Here is a 6,815-nt window from a genome sequence, read left to right on the forward strand (position 1 = left end):
TGTATGATGTTCTTGATGTCATCCCACAACTCTTCTGGTCTCCCATCTTTAGTTTTTAATGCATCAAATCTGTTCTTCAGATGATCTCTAAATTCTGGTCGGATAAATTCAAGGTCATACTCTGGCTCTCGAAGACTTGTTTTCATTTTCTTCAGCTTCAATTTGAATTTGCATTCAATTTGAGTTGTCCTCTATCTTGTGCAAAAATGTATTTGCAATGAAAAAGTCATTGGTCTTGCAAAATTATATTATGTGGTTCCCAGCATGATTTCTGTCAGCAAGACTACATTTTTCCAACACACTAATGCTCTCTCTTTTTGTTTCCAACCTTCACATTTCTGTTACCAATAAATATCATTGAATCTTGATTAAGTATTTGACCAATTTGAGAATGAAGATGCTTGCAGAATTCTCCAATTTTATTATCACTGGCTTTATTGATTGTTGTGTAAATTTGAATACTATTAATATTAGCCAGTATAACTTATAGGAGTGTGGATGCTACCCTATCACAAACAGCATTGCATATCAAGATAGACCTTAAAATATTCTTTTTGGCAATGATCGTGATGCCATTCCTTTTCAATTTGCTGTTCCTAACATGGTATATCATATGATTCAAAACGGCTAATAGCACTCTATTTTTAACTCACAAAAACCTAGGATATGCGTCTTCATGCACTCCATTTCATTTTTGACAAGTTCCATAAAGGGGATGAACCACAGTGAGATTGATTGATACAGTAATGGCAACAATAAGCTGATATATAGACATGATTGTGAGTCTAATGTATGACTGGACAGTGTGTAATGCTGTTTCATGTTGGTTTTGCTAGGAGTCAAAGTCCACTGGATGTCATCTGATAACAACAACGATCTTCATGGATGAAGACTACTAGGTATTTCCCCAGCTTGGTGATATAAAACTGCCAACGTTCTTGATTAGCAGCCAATAGGCTTGTCTTTTTGCCATCCGCTTTCTTGCACTACTAAATCCTACAACATTATTGAGTTGATACTATTCTTTACAATAATATAGGTTTTTCAGACAGTGGAGGTCAGTGAAGCAAAATGGTGTGGCCAAGGTAAGTATTTTTCATTATGATTATAGTAGACCACACATGGAGACGTACAAAAAATAAACTTCAGGGTCTGCATCTGTCTGTGTGAGCTTTGGCAAAGTAGTTCACCTCAGGATAGTAATTAATAAAATAAGGAGAGTGATAGCCTCTAGAACACAGAATTGTTGCAAAACAAAATGCTTCATTATATGCGGCAGTAGTTTAACATTGCTGTCATGCACAAGGAATGGTTGGTGGGTCCTATAGTCCAGCTACCTGAACTATCGAAAGAGACACAGAGGCAACAATAATGGGCTCTTGTTATTGTTAGGTGCCATCGATTTGGTACCAACCCATAGTGACCTTATGCACAGTAGAATGAAACACTTCCCAATCCTGGGCCAATCTCACTATTGTTGCCACGCTTGAGTCCATCAATGCTATCACTTGGCCAATCCATCTCATTGGGGGTCTTTCTCTTTTTCTCTGACCCTCCACAGAAATATGGATTTCTTCCAATCAGTCAGGCAGATAGTTGTCTTCCAAATTTCTTGGCAGAGATGAGTGAGTGCCTCTTGTGCTACCTCACTTTCTTGAAAGATTTCAATTTTTACTTTATCAATTCCTGGTGCCTTGTTCCTTGCCAATTCCTTCAATGCATCTTGGACTTCCTCCCTAAGTATCATTGGCTCTTGATCATATGTTACCTCTTGAAACAGTTGAACATTAACCGTTTTCTTTTGGTACAGTGACTGTGTATTCCTTCCATCTTCTCTTAATGCTTTCTGCATCATTCAATAATTTGCCTAGAGAATCTTTCAATAACAAAAGTTGAGTCTTGAATTTTTTTCTCCATTTCCCTCAGCTTGAGAAATGCTGAGTGTGTTCTTCCGTTTTGGTTTTCTGATTCCAGATCTTTGCACATTTTGTTGTAATATTTGGCTTTATCTTCTCGAGCTGATCTTTTTCAATAACCACAACTCATCAGTCAGCTTGTAATACTGTGGTGGCTTGTGAGTTGCTATGATTCTGAAAGCTTTACCACCCGTATTTTAAATACCAGCAGGGTCACCCATGGTGGACAGGTTTCAGATGAACTTCCAGATAAGACAGAGTAGGAAGAAGGAGTGACAAATTGCTTCCAAATATTTAGTCACTGAAAACCTTATGAATAGCAGAGAAACAATATCAGATATAGTGCCAGAAAATGAGCCCCTCAGGCAGGAAGGCACTCAAAATGTGACTGGGGAAGAGCTGCCTCCTCATTGTAGAGTTGATTTGATGACATGAATGGAGTAATACCCATGTGAGAAAAGCCCATTGGACCTTCATTTTCTGATGGGGCACAACTCAAAATGAAGAAAAAGTGCTTTAAACATCCACTGAAAATCGGAACATGGAATGTACAAAGTATGAATCTGGGAAAATCGGAAATTGTCAAAAATGAAATGGAACTCATCAACATCGATATCTTAGGCATTAGTGAGCTGAAATGGACTGGTATTGGCCATTTTGAATCTGACAACCACATGGTTTACTATGCCGGGAATGACAAGTTGAAGAGGAATGGTGTTGCATTCGTTGTCAAAAAGAACATATCCAGATCAGTCATGAGGTACAATGCTGTAAGTGATAGGATAATATCCATGAGCCTACAGGGAAGCCCAGTTAATACCACTATTATTCAAATGTACACACCAACCAATAAAGCCAGTGAGAATGAAATATAAGAATTCTACCAAATTCTTCAATCTGAAATCAATCAAACATGCTATCAAAATGTATTGATCATTAGTGGTGATTGGGATGCAAAGGTTTGAAGCAAAGAGGAAGGATCAGTAGTTGGAAAATATGGCCTTGATGATAGAAATGATGCTGGAGAACGCATGATAGAATTCTGCAAAACCAATGATTTGTTCATTACAAATACCGTCTTTAGACAGCATAAGAGATGACTGACTATACACATGGACCTCACCAGATGGAATATGTAGAAAACAAATTGACTACATCTGTGGAAAGAGAAGATGGAAAAACTCCATATCATCAGTGAAAACAAGGCCAGGGGCAGACTGTGGAACAGACCATCAATTACTCATAAACAAATTCAAACTGAAGCTGAAGAATATGAAAACAAGGCCATGAGAGCCAAATATGACCTTGAGCATATCCCACCTGAATTTAGAGACCATCTGAAGAACAGATTTGATACATTAAACACTAAAGACCAAAACCAGAAAAGTTGTGGGATGACATCAAAGAATATCATACATGAAGAGAGCAAAAAGTCATTAAGAAGACAAGAAAGAAGGAAAAGGTCAAAATGGAGTCAGACAAGACACTGAAACTTGCTCTCTGGCACAGAGATGCTAAAGCAAATGGAAGAAATGAGGAGGTTCAAGAGTTGAATAGAACATTTTAAAGATCAGCTCAAGAAGATAAATATAAATGGGCTGTAGCATAACAAAAATTGTGAGGATGGTGCAGAACTAAGAATTTTTTTTTTCTTTTGTACATATCTTCATTTTAAGAACCAAGTTTACAGCACTTAGCAACAACAACAACACAGTTCAACTGGGAATGATATCCATCTTGTCTGCATGTATCCTGATGTCCAGTCCAATGTCAACTGGCCCATACCACCCAGAAAAAGTCTCTTCAAGTACATAGGAGACATTTGTCACTTTAAGACAATGAATACAGCGAACCACTGCTCTAGCCTGTAACAATTTTTAGAATTTTACTACTCTAACATTTTGATAACAATGCCTTATAAGCCACAACTGAAGTCTTCCTTTCTCCAACTGAAATTTAGTGACATTAGTAATGAGAGGATTAACTTACTTGGCAAAAATCACAAGACAAACTGTACATCTTAATGAGGAATGGATTTTAAAATAAGGATAGATAGTCTTTAATTAAGTCTGTTGCATATTGATATCCAAGATGAGAATAGTGACTATACATACTTCTTTTTGTCCAAGAATCTCACAGCACTTCACAGGAATTTGAACTTCCTTTATCTCCTCAATAAACTTTTTAAGAAGGCAAATTAGATTACTTGTGAGGGACTCCAAGAATTTCACATTCCTGATAGCTTTATCCTTTCAACATCTCTCTCCAAATCTGAAATAGAATACAGATACAGCAGTGGAGGCTTTATTGTCCTCTTTGATAGAGATGGGATTTGGGGAAAAGGAGGTTCTTAGTCATGTACACATTGTACATTATTGGGGGGGTGGGGAGAACAGACTTAAAAAAGAGATTTCTGACTGTAAAATCAGGCCAAGGAGACTGTCATCTATATCATATTACATTTATTTCTAAACTAAAAATGCATTGTGACATTTTAAGAGGCTTGTTCAATATTTGATAATATTTTAACAGCATAAATATAATCTGCTGTTACATTCAGTTGCTTTAGTATCTAAAGATATTTGACATGTTCTTTGCTTTTCATCTTTTAGTACTGGTTTCAGATTAATTGTACTTTCATTATGTTGTGGCTTTAAAAGATAATCCACCAAGTGTAATTTTAGTCATTTTATCTTTCTGTATGTATATATAAATAAAAGTATATAGAAATATGGAAACATTCATTACTTCAGTTCAAAGAAAACACTGATTTTCCCTATTTCTTCCTTGGTTGTTGAATTTTAGATAATAATTCTATTAATCTTATCTAACACATGTCCTTTAAAACTTTGTTTTTTTGCTTTGAGCAAAACTTTGGTTTTGTTTTATACATTTTCTTTTTGTTATTATGTTTTTGTTATTTTTTGCATCTGTTACTATTTTCCTACTTTCACACAGCCAGGATTCCCTTTAGAAGTGATAATGGCAAGACTTCTTGCATGTTTTGTACATGTTTGGAAGTTTATAAAATCTTTTAATCAGATAGGAGCAAATTCTCTGTATGATTATATATGCAAATCCCTGAAGAAGGTTATCATTCTGGGTAAATTGGAGGGTCAGAAAAAAGAGAAAGCCCCTCAAAGAGATAAAATGACCCAGTGGCTACAGCAACAGGCTCAAATAGAAATAATTTCAAAATACAGAAGAGTTTTGTTCTTTTGTGCATAAGGACTCTGGATGGGAATCAACCAAGTGAAATCCAGGAGCAAAAAAATATGCATTGTAGCATTTCCCCTGTTATCTTTCATCAAATCATTTTCTTCTTCTCCTCTTAGAATCTACCCTTCCATTTTTGTCTTCCCACTCCGAATGGGAACACACCTCTCCAGGGAAGAGTGAAGGTGAGGAGCATTCTGAGTAAAGCATATTTGTTTCCTAGGCCTGGTATAACAAACCTGATAAATTGGGTGGATTAAAACAACTGAGATGTACTATCTTTCAGTTTTGAAGACCAGAGTACAAAATGCAAAATCAAGGCATCAGAAAAGCTGATTCCTTATGGAAGCTTTGAGGGAGGATATGTTCCCTGTCTTTCTTCCTGCTCCAAGTGGTTGTTGGCAATCCTTCACTCACTGGCTTATAGATAGCACTCCTCTAGCCTTTGCTCCCGTCCTCACATGATCTTCTTCTTCTTCTCTGTGTCTCTGTGTCTTCACAGCGTCTTTTTATAAGAACGTCAGTCACTGGATTTAGGGCCCATTCTTACACTCTGTGACCTCATCTTACTTATATACATTGGAGGATGCCACTCAATTCATGACAGAAAATAATGAAGAAAAGTATCCTATTTGGGAAGGTAAATCAGCTGATGACTCTACTGAATCAAGGATGTTAAAGACAATAAAATGTGAGCACGTTTCTATGGTTGAGCTGAATCCTTTTAAGACAAGTCTCAGAGGCAAAGTCATGTCCACAGACAGACTTTGATCATCACAGAAGCAGAACAGATGCTGAAAAAAGGCAATGTGACAGATGCACTGAAAGGAGGTATCCATGAGAGTGTATGTAAAACTGGAGTCTGTAGCTTCTTATTCGTCTCTGAAGCTTTGAGAAATAACTTGCTACATAATGAATGTTGTTGTTGTTATGTGCCATGGAGTCGATTCCAACTCATAGCGACCCTACACACGGTTTCCAAGGCTGTAAATCTTTACGGAAGCAGAAAGCCTCCTCTTTCTCCTGCGGAACTGTTGGTAGTTTCAAACTGCTGACCTTGTGGTCCACAGCCCGATTCATAACCACTACACTACCAGAGCTCCTTAAAATGCTAATGCATATACATTGTGTTGTTTCTGGGTGCTTAAGCACTGTGCAACACAACTATTGCCTTGTTGTTGTTGTTGTTAAGTGCCATCTAGTCGGTTCCAACCCATAGCAGCCCTGTACAGGGTTTCCGAGGGTATAAATCTTTACTGCCCTCATTAATGTAAATTTAAGGGGCATCTCTTAGTCATTTGGATTTTCTAGTCCAGATCAGTCATGAGATACAATGCTATAAGTACTAGGATAATATCCATGCGCCTACAGGGAAGCCCAGTTAATACCACTATTATTCAAATTTATGCATGAACCACTAAAGCCAGTGAAGATGAAATAGAAGAATTCTACGAACTTCTTCAGTCTGAAATCGATCAAACGTGCAATCAAGATGTATTGCTCATTACTGGTGACTAGAAAGCAAAAGTAGGGAGCAAAGAGGAGGGACCAGTAGTTGGAAAATATGGCCTTGGTGATAGAAATGATGCTAGAAACGAATGATAGATTTCTGCAAAACAAATGATTTGTTTATTTCAAATACCTTCTTTAGACAGCATAAGAGAAGACTATACACATGGACCT

This window comes from Chrysochloris asiatica, unplaced genomic scaffold (assembly GCF_000296735.1).
Source record: "Chrysochloris asiatica unplaced genomic scaffold, ChrAsi1.0 scaffold00195, whole genome shotgun sequence".
In the NCBI taxonomy this organism is placed as follows: domain Eukaryota; kingdom Metazoa; phylum Chordata; class Mammalia; order Afrosoricida; family Chrysochloridae; genus Chrysochloris; species Chrysochloris asiatica.